The sequence below is a fragment of the Phyllobates terribilis genome, unplaced genomic scaffold (genome assembly GCF_046119375.1).
Source record: "Phyllobates terribilis strain yellow unplaced genomic scaffold, ASM4611937v1 Scaffold_1__5_contigs__length_1240528914, whole genome shotgun sequence".
NCBI classification, from domain to species: Eukaryota; Metazoa; Chordata; class Amphibia; order Anura; family Dendrobatidae; genus Phyllobates; species Phyllobates terribilis.
The window spans coordinates 532641826-532659212 of NW_027362761.1; positions in this window are offsets into that span (position 1 = coordinate 532641826).

The following is a 17387-nucleotide window of genomic DNA, read 5'->3' on the forward strand; positions in this document are numbered from 1 at the left end:
TTATATTGTGTGGCAGTTAATGTGGTGGCCATTATATAGGTTGGCAGTCCATGTAGGGGCCATTATATAGTGTGAAAGGAAATGTGGAGGTTATTATATTGCGTGGCAGTCAATGTGGGGGTCATTATATAGTGTGACAGCTAATGTAAGGCCCATTTTACAGTGTGGGAACTAATGTGTGGGGCCATTATACAGTTTTGGGGAATATTGTGGGGACCATTATATAGTGTGGCAGCTAATGTGGGGCCATTATATACTGTGGCAGGTAATATGGGGATCATTATATTGTGTGGCAGCTAATGTGGAGACCATTATATTGTGTGGTAGCTAATGTGGGGACCATTATATTGTGTGGCAGCTAATGTGGGGGCCATTATATTGTGTGGCAGCTAATGTGGGGGCCATTATATAAGTTAGCAGTCAATGTAGGGGCCATTATATAGTGTGGCAGCTAATGTGGGGGCCATTATATAGTGTGACAGCTAATGTAAGGCCCATTTTACAGTGTGGGAACTAATGTGTGGGGCCATTATACAGTTTTGGGGAATATTGTGGGGAGTGTCACTCTTTGTGATTTCTCTCTTTCTTTCTCTCTCATCCTTTGCCCTGCTGTGGCAGGACTTCTGGAGGGGGCTGTGAACATATGATTGATTGGTTTAGATGAGAGAGAGAGAGCTCACAAAGAGTCCACTTGACAGAGGATTCCCTGCGCTCCCAGCAGGGGAATTCCCGGCTTCAGTGCATTGCACGGCTCAGATTCAGATGAGCTTATTACAGGGACCGGGAGCATCTCTGTCTGTCGCTCTCTCTCTTACCCGACGTTGAGTGCAGGTCTCCCAGAAAAATGCTTGACTCCTTCATTGACTTACATTATGCTCGGTACTCGAATCGAGCACCCGAGCAGTGCGACTTGCTCGATTTGAGTACCGAGCACCTGAGCAGTTTACTGCTCGCTCATCACTATTTATAATCCTATTGCCGGCCAGAGGAGAAACCAAAATCCATAACAGGACAAATTTTTAATTTTGCAAATTGTCCTCTCGTTGACTACAGACTCTCCGTTTAATTTCCCTACCACTTCGGTGGTTTCCTGCAACGATGATATCATGTAAATCCATACGACCTCTTCAGCCAATCACTGATCTCAAAGGCCTTATGTACATGTGTGCCATCACTGAGGTGAGTGATTGGTTGCATCGATCCCGTTCATGCATGGTACATCATCGCACCAGCAAAGTAAGCCAAGATCGGACACTGCAGTACTGACACTGGAGCAGCAGGGATTTAACAGGGGAGTATAGGTTACTGTGTTTTTTTATCACATTGCCTGCTGTAAGGACAGTTTACAACCCCAAATAGCAAGTTTGTAATATGTTTACATTGTGAAAAATGTGTCATTCGACTACACGAGCTTCCAAATACACCACATAAAAGAAGTTTCACTAGATTAAACAGTCTTTCATGTTAGTGCTTGATCTAAACCGTAGCACTGATCATGTCCTGAAGTTTCCTGATGAATAGAATTGAACTACTGATTTAAGTCTGTGTTCACTAGAGATGAGCGGTGTTCGACTCGAACTGTTCGCCAATCTCAAATTCGAGCTGTTTTGGGCGGTGTTCGGCGAACACGAACGATTTGAGAAAAATTCGGCTGTTCGAGGTTATGTTCGATAACTGTTCGTGCACCAAAATCATAACTGGATTTTTTCTCAGTAATGATGAAAATTAATGTTAATACGCAGTTTGAGTGTACAGCGGGGTGGGGGGAGGGGCAGGGGATGGATCTCTGTAGGAATAATGAAGATCTCCATTTTTTTTTCTCTTTCCCGCATTTGCAGTGGGGAGGTGCAATCTGTCAGCCTATCAGCAGCGCACACACGGAGCGAAGTGCTTTTTTTCACACAAGCAAGGGCATGTGTCATTGGCAGTGTATGTCACATGTCCTTGCCCTATAAGACTCAGCCATTTTCCCCGTCGCCTACATTTTCTCACTGCTGCAGCTGCGTGTTAGATGGCACCGCTGTTGCTGTGTGCGCTATACCTTGTTAATTTCAAGCCAATTTTCGCACAAATCTACAGATAGCTTGGGAGTAGGGAATAGTTGTGATTGCCGTCCTTTTAAGGACTAGGTTACATCATTTCCTACGACTTTTATCAGGCAGGTCTGTGCTCTTTAATAGATAGGTTGTGGGAGTAAAGACTAATTGTAATTGCAGTCCTTTTCAGGACTAAGTTACATCAGTTCCTATCAGTTTTTGCCAGGCAGGTCTGTGCCAGTGCTGTGCAAGTTTTTTTCACAGCATTTGGCTAAATCTAGGAAAGCAAATCCTTTTTGGCCTATTGCAGTGTGTGTTAGTCAGTGGAGTAGCCTATCTGTGTTGCAAGCTACACCACCTGTGTATAGAATACCAATTTTTTTACTGCACATAGTGAATTAAAACCTTTTGGGCATAGCATCATTCTATTAGTCCATCTATACTAACCTCCACCAGGTTGCAAATTAAAAATAATTTTTGTCTGCATCTAGCTCTGAAAAATTATTTGGGCTTCTAGCAGTGTGTGGGACTTGGTCTATTAGTCCATCTATACTAACCTCCACCAGGTTGCAAATTCAATATAATTTTTTTCTGCATCTAGCTCTGAAAAAATATTTGGGCTTCTAGCAGTGTGTGGGACTTGGTCTATTAGTCCATCTATACTGACCTCCATCAGGTTGCAAATTCAATATAATTTTTTTCTGCATCCAGCTCTGAAAAAATATTTGGGCTTCTAGCAGTGTGTGGGACTTGTTCTATTAGTCCATCTATACTGACCTCCACCAGGTTGCAAATTCAATATCATTTTTATCTGCATCTAACCCAGCCAATACTTTTGGCCTAATACCACAGTTTGGCCACTCAGCTCTGCTCGGTTCCCATCCATTGTTTTTTTGTGCAAACAACTCCAGAGTTGTGAATTAGTTAACCACCAAAATGAGTGGAAAAAGGCCTGCTGCTGGTGGAAAGGGGAATAGGTGTGTTGGGAAGGGGAAAAAAGGTTGTGTCCGTGGGGTAGGTGTTAAAGCAACAGTAACATCTGCAGAAGAAAGAACATCTTCCAGCCAAACTAAAATGTCTACTTCTTTTAGCGGACAATGTGATAAGATCCCTTTCTTACGGCCACGCCAATTGCTACAAATTCCAGATGAGGCACAAAAACAGCAGATGCTTCAACGGATATCAAGTGCTCCTTTAAGTGGGCTCTCCTCCACCTCAACTTCAACATCACAAATACTCCAGTCCTCAGAGGTGTCACCCCAATCGCACTTGCTTCCTCACAGCTCCCAAATCTCCAGCTGCCCGTCTGAGTATGGGGTAGAACAGATGGTTGAGTCTGCAGAGCTGTTTACTCATACTATAGCCTGGGAATCAGAGCTCGGCTCCAGAGCTTCTGTGAATCCAGACGAGGAAATGATCTGCACTGATGCCCAGAATCTTTGAGTCGGATCCAGGACCAGATGCAGAAGGTTCTGACCATAATGTAGACCCTCATTCCCAAACTGTAACTCCTGTTGGGGGAGACAATGAGGAAGACGATGATGAGATTCAAATACCTGATTGGAGCGACAACTTTAGTTTTTTGTCAGGGCAGGAACAGGTTGGCTCTGAGGATGACGGGTGTGATAACACACAAGGTGATGATGATGAGGTTGGAGATCCCACTTACTGTCAACCCACAGTCAGCCAGTCGATGAGGTCAGCAGAGGAGGTGGAGGAGGATGCTAGTGACGACGAGGTCAGGTTGCGCCTTCCTGGACAGAGACGCAGTACTGGAAGCACGTCAACAACTGCATCCTCAAACACAACTCTGCCTCTGACCACAAGTCGTGGTGGCTCTTCAGGTCGCATGGGTGCTAAGCCTTGCATAGCCTGGGCATTTTTTCAGATCGATAAAGATGACCCAACTCGTGTTATCTGTAACATTTGTCAGCAAAAGCTAAGTAGAGGCCAAAAAGTACATAGTTTGAGTACTTCATGCATGAACCGGCACATAGACATGAAGCATAAGTTGCAGTGGGAAGCTCACTGTGCTACAATGCGGCCTAGCCGGCCGGGCCAACTACCGTCTGCCCCATCTTGTGCATCCGCGGCCTCTTGATCCTCTGTGACTGGGGGGACAGCAGTCACACCTGTTTTGGGACGCAGACCTGCCACCTCTTTACCCGCAACAGCCAGCTTGATTGGCAGGTCATCATTTTCTTTGGAGGTGGAAACACCAGCTGGTGTTGAGCGCTGTCCGACATCGATAGCACCACCTTTGGATCAAGGCAACCTAACATGTCCGCCTGCATCTTCCTCACAGACCGGCAGTTTGCCGGGGACACCCTTCTCATCCCCGTCTAAGCACAACAGCCAGCCCTCGGTCCCTCAGATGTGGACAAGTAAAAGACCATTTCCTCCTAGCCATGAGAAAGCTAAGAGGTTGAATTTCACCATCTGCAAGCTCTTGGCTACAGAAATGCTGCCTTTCCGCCTGGTGGACACAGAGGATTTTCGAGACCTTATGTCCGTCGCAGTGCCCCAGTACCAGATGCCCAGTCGGCACTACTTCTCAAAGAAAGGTGTGCCTGCTCTCCACCAGCATGTCGCACACAACATCACCGCTTCTTTGAGAAACTCTGTGTGTGACAGGGTGCATTTCACCACAGACACTTGGACGAGTAGGCATGGACAGGGGCGTTACATGTCGCTGACTGGGCACTGGGTAACTATGGTGACAGCAGGACAAGGGGCTGCTGTCCAAGTCTTGCCATCCCCACGAATTGTGCGACAATCCTCTTTATCTCAAAGTTCCTCCACTGCTTCTGCCTCCTCAACCTCCTCTCGGTCCTCCACCTGCACCCAAAGCCTGTCTGGTCATGCCACAAGCTTTCTAACTGCGCAGAAGGGATACTGCACACCTCCTTACTATGCTGCCAGCAGGGCTCAACGTCATCAGGCGGTTTTTACTTTGAAATGTCTGGGAAATGTGAGTCACACAGCTGAGGAGTTGTGGTCAGCTCTGGAGAACCAGTTTCATGAATGGTTGTCTCCACTGGACCTGAAACCAGGGAAGGCCGTGTGCGACAATGCTGCAAACCTGGGTGCGGCCCTTCGCCGGGGCAATGTCACACACGTGCCTTGTATGGCTCACGTGTTGAACCTGGTTGTCCAGCAATTTTTAGCCCACTATCCCGGACTAGATGGCCTTCTGCAGAGGGCACGGTCGCTGTGTGCTCACTTCCGCCGTTCACATCCCGCAGCTCAGCGACTTACATCTCTACAGAAGTCATTGGGCCTGCCACTTCACCGGCTAAAATGCGTTGTGCCTACCCGGTGGAATTCTACTCTGCACATGTTGCAGCGACTGTGGCAGCACCGACAAGCCCTGGTGCAATACGTTCTGATGTATAGCCTGGGCCAACGAGATCCAGAGGTGGGGCAAATCACGCTGGAGGTGTGGTCTCAGAATAAGGGACCTATGCACCCTTCTGCACAGTTTTGAAATGGCGACGAAGATGTTTAGTGCTGACGATGCCATTATCAGCATGACTATTCCGGTGATTTACATGCTGGAGCACATGTTAAACAGAATTCGGAGTCAGGTGGTGGCACAAGAGGAGGTGGAGGAAGTAGAGGAGGAGGAGTTGTATGCGGAAGGTCTAACATCTGCAAGGTCCAGACGGTCGGCAGCACCAAGGCGGCAGGCATGTGAGGGTGGGGGAGATGGTTTTACCAGGGCGCATGGTAGCAGCCAAACTAGTGAGGAAGGTGCAGGAGCCCAGTAAGAAGTGGAGGACGAACTGATGGAAGACTCATCAGATGAGGGAGACCTTGATCACATTTCTGTTGTGCGAGGTTGGGGGGAGAGGACAGAGGAAGGAAGCATGATTGTTACCTCGCCACCAACACAACAGGGACTTGGTGCTCCTGGATGCGCAAGACACATGAGTGCCTTCTTGCTGCACTACCTGCAACATGACCCTCGAATTGTGAGAATTAGAAATAATCCTGACTACTGGGTTGCCACACTGTTAGATCCCTGGTACAAAAGTAAATTTGCAGAAATTATTCCTGCCATAGAAAGGGATGCACGCATGCAGGAGTATCAGCAGAAACTGTTGCAGAATCTTACATGTGCTTTTCTACAAAACACCAGTGGTGCACGTAGTGAATCTCATAGTTCCAACTTGCCAACCGTGGGACCGTCAAGTGTTCAGCATTCAAACCGTAACAGAAACACAGTATCTGCTGGTAACATCAATTTTGCGGAATCATTTCACCACTTTTTTAGCCCATCCTTTGCAAGGCCACAGGAGACAAGAAGTCTGACACATAGTCAACGCCTAGAGACGATGGTACAGGAGTATCTCCAAGTAAACATTGAAGCCATGACTGTGTCACTGGACCCTTGCTCTTTTTGGGCTTCCAATCTGGATAAATGGCCGGAGCTCGCCACTTACGCCTTCGAGATCTTGTCATGCCCTGCAGCCAGCGTTCTGTCTGAACGTGTGTTCAGCGCTGCTGATGGTGTGCTGACAGATAAGCGCACGCGGCTCTCCACTGAAAATGTAGACAGACTCACGTTCATAAAGATGAACAAATCATGGATCCGAAACGACTTTTCTACCCCTGTGTCATCCTGGGGAGAGTAAAAGCTTGATGATTAGTTAAAATCACCTCACCAACCGTTTTAAGCTTTCAAATGACTAATCATGTTTATCTGTATCTTGGCTGGAAAATAATTTGGGCTTTGTAGCAGTGTGCAGTACTGATTCTATTAGGCCATCTATACTAAGCTCCACCAGATTTAAAATTACTAATCATGTTTATCTGTATCTTGGCTGGAAAATAATTTGGGCTTTGTAGCAGTGTGCAGCACTGATTCTATTAGGCCATCTCTACTAAGCGCCACCAGATTTAAAATCACTAATAATTTTTAGCTGCATCTAGCCCGGAAAATAATTTTGGGGCTCCGAGATGCGCAAGACACATGAGTGCCTTCTTGCTGCACTACCTGCAACATGACCCTCAGATTGTCAGAATTCGAAGTAGTCCTGACTACTGGGTTGCCACACTCTTAGATCCCCCACACTCTTCGATCAACCTTTTCATTTTAATAAAGAACAAAAAAATGGTCATTTTTGAAATAAGCATTAGCAGGTTATTAGAAACTGAAATCAAACAGTTTTCAACTCAAAACTTTATTCTAGGTTATGTTACATTTGCACATAGGACCCCTTGTTCGAAAGGAGCTTCTGAACTCTCTCGTCCATTGAATTTGTCAGGTTTTGGATGGTTTCTGCTTCAATTGTTTTGCATGAGGACAGAATACCCTCCCAGAGCTATTGCTTAAATGTGAACTGCCTCCCGCCATCATAGACACTCCTTTTGATGATGCTCCAGAGGTTCTGAATGGGGTAGAGGTCAGGGGAGCATGGGGGTCACACCATAAGTTTGTCCCCTTTTATGCCCATATCAGCCAGAAATGCAGATGTTTTATGTGCAGCATGAGATGGTGCATTATCATGCATAAAAATGATCTTGCTGTGGAATACCCGGTTCTTCTTCTTGAACCATGGCAGGAAGTGCTGTTTGAGAAACTCCACATACATTATGGAGTTCATCTTTACCCCTTCAGGGATCCTAAAGGGGCCGACAATCTCTCTCCCCATGATTCCAGCCCAAAACATTACTCCACCTCCTCCTTGTTGGCGCTGTAGCCGTGTTAGCCTTCTTAAGTAGTCTTGCCTTTCATTGGACACACCTGCCAAACTAGTTACAACAGGTGTCTGCAATTGCTTACAGTGATATAAAGAGCCCTGACACACATCACCATCAATGAGTTTAACTGACAAACAAACAAATTCTTCCCTTATCACTCCTAAACACTTTTTGCATAATAATTTGGAACACAGTGTACATGTGCTTTTCCACAAAACACCAGTGGTTCACGTAGTGAATCTTACAGTTCTAACTTGCCAACCGTGGTCTGTATGGAGTTGTTCAATAAAGGGCCCAAAATTAAGATAACATAGACGGGAGAGGTCTCTATGAATAGGAATTCCTAAGTATTTGATACCCTGTGAGGGCCAGGCAAAGGGAAAGTTGGACTGGATGGAATCCTGTATGGATTTGGGGAGGGAGACATCGAGGGCCTCAGACTTCGCTGCATTGATTTTAAAATTTGACCATGTAACAAAGTGATCTATTTCAGCCATAACAGCAGGGATGGATATATGTGATTGAGTGATATATACTAGGACATCATCAGCAAATAGAGAGCACTTGTACTCGGTGCCTCCCACCTCAATCCACCTAATATTGGGGTTATGGCGAATTGATGAGAGCAGGTGCTCCGTCACTAGGATGTATAAGAGAGGGGACAGAGGACATCCCTGCCTTGTCCCATTGGTGATTATGAAAGGTGATGAAAATGTTCTGACCCACCCCCTGGGCCTTGGGACACCTGGAGCCGGACCCTTTTTGGTGGATGCTGGTGGTTGTAGTCTCCGTGGCGGCGACCCGGTTCCGTGGCTCAGGGCGGTCCAACCAGTGGTGGAACTATTTATGTGGTTTTGATGTTTAAATGTCCGACTACGCCACCCGTGGATTGCGGTCAGCATGAACCGCCGCTGCAGGGCAGACCGCTGAGGCTGGTGTTGTGGGTGCAGCAGAACGTAGTATAACTCCCCACGGGAGGAGTATAGCCTCAGGGCAGTGTATGCGGAGGATGGGGGTGATGGTGCAGGGCAGCAGCAGTAACGACACGGAGTCAGTGATGCAGTCCAGGGCCTTTACTCACAGTTCTTATTATCCAGACCACTTCTGCAGGTAACGGCTGCCCACGTCGTACTGTGCTCACCAGGTGAGGGGCTCAGACAACTCCCAGATAACTTTGGAGCACTTCACAGGACCCCCTTTGTGTGTCCTTTGTCTGGCCTTTCTTACCAACGCTTCTGTCCGGCTGTCTCGGGCCTCCTCTTGGTAATCTTGGCGCCAGTTTCCCTGACCCTATGTGGTGCCTTCCTAGCGGGTGTAGCGAGGGGCTGCGCCACATAAAATGTCACAGCCTCCGGTTTCTAGCTGAGGGTCATTTCCCGCCTCCACTAGTTTCGGGGACCGGTCTCCCCCTTTGGCCTGACCCCTCCACGCAGGTGGATTCGGGCGTGCGGTGGCGACTCGCCCATCCGCACCCCTGGGATCCCTTCGTTCCTCATTCCTGGAGCCTTCTCCGCTCCTTTTCCTTCCTTCTCCCTCTTGCAGGCCTGGGCCTCTGTTACTAGGCCTGCCTCCGGAGCAGAGCTCATGCAGAGCCCCTGCTCCCTGTCACTTCTGCTCAGACTTCTCTGCACTGAACTAAGATGGTGCCCACCTTTTATACTCCCTTCTCAATGCACCCAGGAACTGCTTCCTCCCTGCTCCTGCACTACAGGGTTCTCCTTCCTCGGTGTTCCCTCCCCCCACTCCAGCCAGGGACAGGGACTGTCCTGCCCATCTCAGGGGCATATTGGTCGCCCTGCCCCACGGCAATGTGGTGTAATGCATGCAGGTGTCAGGGTCCTGATCCACACTCCATCCTTACCTGAGAGTGAGATATCACACCTCTGGGTGAGGTGCAATACCTCTGTAGCAACCGAGCCCTCGGGGTGCTACAGTTCCATTTATCTTCAGCCTAGGTGACATATTGCGATACAGGGCCGTGATTTTGGCTATAAAAGGGTCCCCTAGACCCCTACCCCAAGCTTTTTAAGAGAATAATATATGACGTGCCAGGAGACTCTATGGAATACTTTCTCAGCATCCAGCGAGAGTATCTAATTACAAATTTTTAACTGCATCTAGCCCAGGAAATACTTTGTGTCTAGTAGCAGTGTCTGCTAGTCAGCGGATTATCCCAGCTGTTAAGCAAGCTACACCACCTGTAGTTTGGACACTTAATTTTTTCAAAGGAAATGCTTTGGGACCCCGGGATTCTCAGTGAAGAGCATCAGGAGGCACCCCAAGGCATAGGGACTGGGACTGGCGGTAGAACGCCTTGCGGTGGATTTCTGAGCTCGATCCTTATAAAAGCTTTTTAACTGCAGCAGCTTTAGTGGACGCTACTGGAGCTGGAATTACGCGGCTGCTGGCATGAGACTTGCCCTCCAATATATCCTTGTAAAAGGATTTAAAGTGTATTCATTCAAATTAGAGACAATTTAAATTAAAAAGCTTAGACCTGCCTCCACCACAGGGGGGCTCGCTCGACCCACCAGCGGACAGGCACCAGTATTGGGAGAGGGGGGCTGGCCGTCAGGGTCCACCGCGGCTCTGGCACAAACCCGGCGACACGGAGGTCGCACGGGCAGGAACGGACTGGCCGTGTCGGCTTCTCACTTTTTGGGTTTTAGAAGGGCATGACATGCCTATATCTGTGTCTCCCCCTCCTTATACTCCTCCACCTCTTTTCTTTTCGCATGACTATATGTACTTGTCACTTTTCCATGTGTTAGTTATGTCTTCTGAGCAGTGTCAGCTTTTGGACACCTTTGAAGGTGTTTTCTGTGTTTCTATGTGTTTTTGTTTGCCTGCCATTGGTTTTAACGGTGTTCGACGAACAGTTCGATGAACACACGGGTGTTCGACGAACTGAACCGAACTCTAACACTACGGGGGTGGCTCAACACTAGTGTTCACATCATAAAGAGCTCTCACAGAAACTGATGGAAGCCTGCTTTTGGTGCTGTTGGTCACCATTCTTCTGTGAGTAACCAAGTGTGAAGGGACAAAGAAATATAATCACATTTACACGCGCTTTACACTATTTGGTTTATTGGTTTATACAGTTAGGTCCATATATATTTGGACAGAGACAATATTTTTCTAATTTTGGTTCTAGACATTACCACAATGAATTTTAAACAAATCAATTCAGATGCAGTTGAAGATCAGACTTTCAGCTTTCATTTGAGGGTATCCACATTAAAATTGGATGAAGGGTTTAGTTGTTTCAGCTCCTTAACATGTGCCACCCTGTTTTTAAAGGGACCAAAAGTAATTGGACAATTGACTCCAAGGCTATTTCATGGACAGGTGTGGGCAATCCCTTCGTTATGTCATTCTCAATTAAGCAGATAAAAGGCCTGGAGTTGATTTGAGGTGTGGTGCTTGCATTTGGAAGGTTTTGCTGTGAAGTAAACATGCGGTCAAAGGAGCTCTCCATGCAGGTGAAACAAGCCATTCTTAAGCTGCAAAAACAGAAAAAACCCATCCGAGAAATTGCTACAATATTAGGAGTGGAAAAATCTACAGTTTGGTACATCCTGAGAAAGAAAGAAAGCACTGGTGAACTCATCAATGCAAAAAGACCTGGGCGCCCACGGAAGACAACAGTGGTGGATGATCGCAGAATAATCTCCATGGTGAAGAGAAACCCCTTCACAACAGCCAACCAAGTGAACAACACTCTCCAGGAGGTAGGCGTATCAATATCCAAATCTACCATAAAGAGAAGACTGCATGAAAGTAAATACAGAGGGTTCACTACACAGTGCAAGCCACTCATAAGCATCAAGAATAAAAAGGCTAGACTGGACTTTGCTAAAAAACATCTAAAAAAGCCAGCACCGTTCTGGAAGAACATTCTTTGGACAGATGAAACCAAGATCAACCTCTACCAGAATGATGGAAAGAGAAAAGTATGGCGAAGGCGTGGTACAGCTCATGATCCAAAGCATACCACATCATCTGTAAACACGGCGGAGGCAGTGTGATGGCTTGGGCATGCATGGCTGCCAGTGGCACTGGGTCACTAGTGTTTATTGATGATGTGACACAGGACAGAAGCAGCCGAATAAATTCTGATGTCTTCAGAGCCATACTGTGTGCTCAGATCCAGCCAAATGCAGCCAAACTAATTGGTCGTCGTTTCATGCTACAGATGGACAATGACCCAACACATAAAGCCAAAGCAACCCAGGAGTTTATTAAAGCAAAGAAGTGGAATATTCTTGAATGGCCAAGTCAGTCACCTGATCTCAACCCAATTGAGCATGCATTTCACTTGTTAAAGACTTATCTTCAGACAGAAAGGCCCACAAACAAACAGCAACTGAAAACCACCACAGTGAAGGCCTGGCAGAGCATCAAAAAGGAGGAAACACAGCGTCTGGTGATGTCCATGAGTTCAGGACTTCAGGCAGTCATTGCCAACAAAGGGTTTTCAACCAAGTATTAGAAATGATCATTTTATATATAATTATTTAATCTGTCCAATTACTTTTGGTCCCTTTAAAAACAGGGTGGCACATGTTAAGGAGCTGAAACTCCTATACCCTTCATCCAATTTTAATATGGATATCCTCAAATGAAAGCTGAAAGTCTGAACTTCAACTTCATCTGAATTGTTTTGTTTAAAATTCATCGTGGTAATGTCTAGAACCAAAATTAGAAAAATGTTGTCTCTGTCCAAATATATATGGACCTAACTGTATACCTGGAAAACATAAAAAAAGAGAAATTAAAACAAGACACTGTCCCTCAACCGTCAATTTATTATCAAAAATGTTCCCACGCAGCACTGATGTAGTCCATTGTTCCCCGAATGCAGCTCTGGCATCTGTGAATAGCTGTAAAGTTCCTACTATTCACAGTCTCCAGGTACTGTTGACAAAGCATCAGCATCGCTGGTCAAAGATGATAGGAAAAGAAAAAGCAGAGAGAATTCCATTAGTAGGAACTGAAGAGTGAAATGAGTGATCCCTGGGGTAAGAGATTAGAGGAGACACCAGGTCGGGTGATAGCTGTGGTGCAGCTAGTAATTAAAAAAGGCCCAGGAGGGCAGTGAAGGGGAGGAATCTGCGACTGAACCTGTAACAGGATGGACATGTGGTGCAGCGAGGTTAGCTTATAGCCGCCATTATGAGTGACCAGACCTGAGTGAGGATCCGAGTGATAAAACCCGAGTTGGAATCAAGTGACCAGACCCGAGTGAGGAATGGAGTGACCAAAACTGGAACTAGAACCAAAAAAAGGACAGAAAGACAGAGAACAGAGCTAAGTGATCGGGGCCAGCCATTGGCTTTCCCTCAGCTGGTTATGAAAATAATGGGGGACCCCCACACCATTTTTGTCGCTTATTTTTTTATTTCAAAGATTTTTACATCTTCTCCCATAAACTCATTTTGAAAAAATTACACAGTCGTGGTACATCTGGCCTTGGTTTGAACAGTGCAGCTGAGCAGGAGGCTCTCTCTATTTTGGAGGAATTACTGCAGAAGCAGAATGTTGAACAACAAGGTATGTTCCCCAAAAGTATTCTGCCCAGATCAACAAGGTTTCTTCCCTTGTCTATATGCCCAGCTGTTGAGATTTTTACTAAATTGGTTTTGGAAGATTTTAGAAAGATTTCAACTCAGCAGAGACAAAGTAATCTAAACTATAGACAAAGACATGCCTTAAGAGAACTACAGGAATTTGATGATGTGGTTTTAAAGGCTGCGGACAAGGGGGAAAACATCGTGATCTGGCCAGTAACTAAATATTAGAGGGAGGCCTTTAGACAATTGAAAGAAAGGAATACCTATGAGAAATTACAATTTTCTCCTCTTGCCTCTTTCTCTGCTCAGCTGCACTCTATACTCAGTGGAGCTTTAGAGTCTGGGATAATTACCAAAATTTTTTTGAAGGTTTGATGACGAAATATCCCAAGATCCCAACCCTGTATCTCCTCTCAAAGATCCACAAGGATCCCGTCGACCCTCCCGGCCGCCCGATCGTATCAGTAATCGACGGTCTATGTGAACTTGTATGCAAATTCATATACTACTATTTAAAATTAATGGTGAAAACTTTACCATCCTTTGTCAAAGACACGACCGATGTGCTGAGGAGGGTGGATGGGACCTTTTGTGGAATCTGATATGCTGCTTGTTACTACAGATATTGAGTTTTTATATACTAGTATTGACCAAAGAGATGGCCTCAACGCTGTCTGCTTCTTCCTGAGGAACTCCAACTGGAACAGCCATTTGGGCGATTTGGTCCTTGAGTTGCTCCAGTTCATATTAACACATCAAAGCACTGCCATGGGTGAAGCCTGCATGCCCGCATACACAAACCTCTTCCTAGGTTACTGGGAGAGGGGTTTGTTTGGAGATAGGGGGGGCGTGGACCGCCAACCATGTGCAGTGCTGGCTGCGATACATCGATGACCTTTTTATTATTTGGCAGGGTACTATCAGGGAGCTGGAGCAATTCATGGACCAACTCAATGAGAACCCATATATCATCAAACTGACCTTCCAGTACAGTGAAAAGAGAGTTGAATTCCTTGATATCTCACTTGAGGTTGATGGAAATAGGTTACAATAAACAGCAAATACATACAAATCTCAAAAAAAGGCCATCTGGCCACAAAAAATCCGCCAACAAGAATCGGACATATACAGCAAAAAATGGCAGAATTAAAATATAACTTTTAATGGGATGATTAAAATCTAAAATAGTATCTAGATACACACAAACAAACATAAATAGGGATGTTATTCACCCAGTGGGGTGGACTAGTTCAGAAAATACAACAGGAGATATATGTTCCTTAATTTACTACAATAATGTTTACTCCTTAATAGTAGAGAGAGACTATCATATGCAAACAGTGGAAATTCATAAGTAGAAAGAAAAGGAACAATCTCACCGGTCCTGCAGCACGAATTTCTCCACAGAATAGCACAGGGTTAATCCAGCGGTCATCCACCTCTGACCCTATAATGCCCTGTTCTCATATGCTGTCCCTAGGACCCCAAAGCTCCCGCCCTGACAAGGGCAGTCCACAGCTGACCCTAAAGATCTGATCAGCCCTACATAGACCCTACAGAAGTTTCCCAACGCGTTTCCTCACCATCAAGTGATTCATCAGGGGAGTAACAGAAAAATTATTATCAATGGTCTAGGGTATGGTAACCCTCCATGCAGGTATATAGAAAAGCCACTGCCTTTTGAGGGACTATCCGGATCTTGATGCACTGCTGCACAAGGTCCGCATAGAGTGCGCTCACTTGCGGCGTTCCAGCAACGCAAGATCGTGCATTGCAGCTCTGCAGCGCCGATTACGTCTTCTGGAACATCGCATCATATGTGACCTACCCACCAGGTGGAATTCAACGTTACATATGTTGGAGAGGTTGTGTAAGCAGCAGGCAGCAGTAATGGAGTACCAGTTGCAGGAGGCGCAAATAAGTCGCAGTGCGCGCCGTTCACACTTCACCACCACTGAGTGGGCCTCTATGAACGACATTTGCCACATTTTGCATGTATTTGATTATTCCACGCGGATGGCGAGTGCAGATGATGCACTAGTCAGCATGACTATCTGCCTGCTTGAAAAAACACTGCAAGCACTAAGGGGGGAGGTTTTGGAAGAGATGGAGGATGAGGAGTCACAAATGCCATCTGCTTCTGTACAGTCTGCGCAACGTTGTTTCTCACAAAGGCCTAGGCAGGGGACACTATGTGAGGAGGATGAGGAGGAGTCAATGGAGGAGGAAGACATCTGTCCAGAGGAGGGAGATACACAATACTCTAGTAGTCAGTATCTAGAGCGAGGGTGGGGTGATACAGAGTAGGCAGAGATCATGCCTCAAGCAGGGGACAGCGTTTCTTGGCCATTTGGCAGTCTGCAGCACATGGTTGATTTCATGCTGCAGTGCCTGAGAAACGACCGCCGCATCGGCCACATTCTCAACACGGCTGATTATTGGGTGTCCACCCTCCTAGATCCTTGCTACCGGGACAAGTTACAAAGCCTCCTAACACCGTTGAACCGGGAGCGTAAAATGCGGGAGTACCAAGACGCACTGGTCCATTCCATCATGTTCTCCATTCCACCCGAGAGCAGTGCTGCTAGTGCTTTACAAAGCATCTCAGTGCGTCGAGGCAGTGGAGGAAGCTCTGCACAAAGAGGGAGCAGAAGCATGGCCTCAGCACAAGGCAAGACCAGTATGGCCCAAATGTGGCAAAGTTTTGTGTCCCCGCCACAAATGTCTACACCATCACAGACGGCTCCAGTCAGCAGGAGGCAACGTTTCCGTCAGATGGTGACAGACTACATGTCTTGCCCTCTCAGTGTACTCCCAGACGGCTCTACCCTTTCAAGTTTTGGGTCTCTAAGCTGGATACATGGCCAGAGCTTAGCCAGTATGCATTGGAGGTGCTGGTTTGCCCTGCTGCTAGTGTATTATAGGAACGCGTCTTTAGTGCCGCAGGTGGTGTACTAACAGACCGTCACATGCGACTATCCTCTGATAATGTTGACCGGCTTACTTTTCTGAAAATGAACAAGGCCTGGATCTCGCATGAATTTGCCAGTCCTCTTCCAGAGTAAATAATTTGTTGGCAACAGTATCCAGGTCTCCTGTTGTGTTCATGTTTCTACCACCTGAACTGTAATCCCTGGGCTCCAACACCGCCAGTTGCTGCTCAGAAGTGCCGTCTGCACAGTCAACGCTTGCTGCTGTGTTATTGGGGTTCAGTAACGTCAGCTGATCCCCAGCCGTGTGTCCAGCAAATTCTCCTGCTCTGTCCACTTCCACTCTACTACAGATTTTAAACTTGCTCCAATTACACCTCTAGCTATTCTCTGTTTTCAGTATTTACCCTGAGCTCCAACACCGCCAGTTGCTGCTCAGAAGTGCTGTCTGCACAGTCAACACTTGGTCCAGTGTTATTGGGGTTCAGTAATGTCAGCTGATACCCAGCTGTGTGTCCGGCAATATCTCCTGCTCTGTCCACATTCTCACTACTACTACAGATTTAAAACTTGCTCCAATTAGGCCTCCGGCTCCACTCTTTTTTCAGTATTTGCCCTGGGTTACTGCACCGCCAGGCGTTTCCCGGCAGTGTCTTTGGCACATTTACTCCCTCCTGCCCAGCCTGGTTCCAGCACGCCAGCTGTTTCCGGGTAGTGTCAACGTCACTTTGCCTCCAATACGTTGTCCTGTCCGGTCGGGTTAGCCGACTCTATGGTGCCTGCAGTTTAGGTGACTCCTATGTGGGCTGCGGGATCTGGCAATGAAGGCTGGTTCAATAGTGCCAATAGGACAAGCACCCCCTGTAGGACTGTGGGTTTCGGTAACTCTGGCCGGCTCGCGGCCTTGCAACTTTTTTTTTCACGTGTACCTTCTGCTACCCATCCGGGTTCCAGTACCGTCAGCTGGTCCTCGGCAGTGCCTTTGGCTTAGGTTCCTCCTCGGTATCCCAGTTCCACCAACGTCTGCTGGTCCTTGGTAGTGCTTTCTGGCACAGGTACCTCCTGCTTAGTAACCGGGTTCCAGTACCATCAGCTGGTCCTCGGTAGATCCATTGTCTCTTGTACCTTCTGCTACCCAT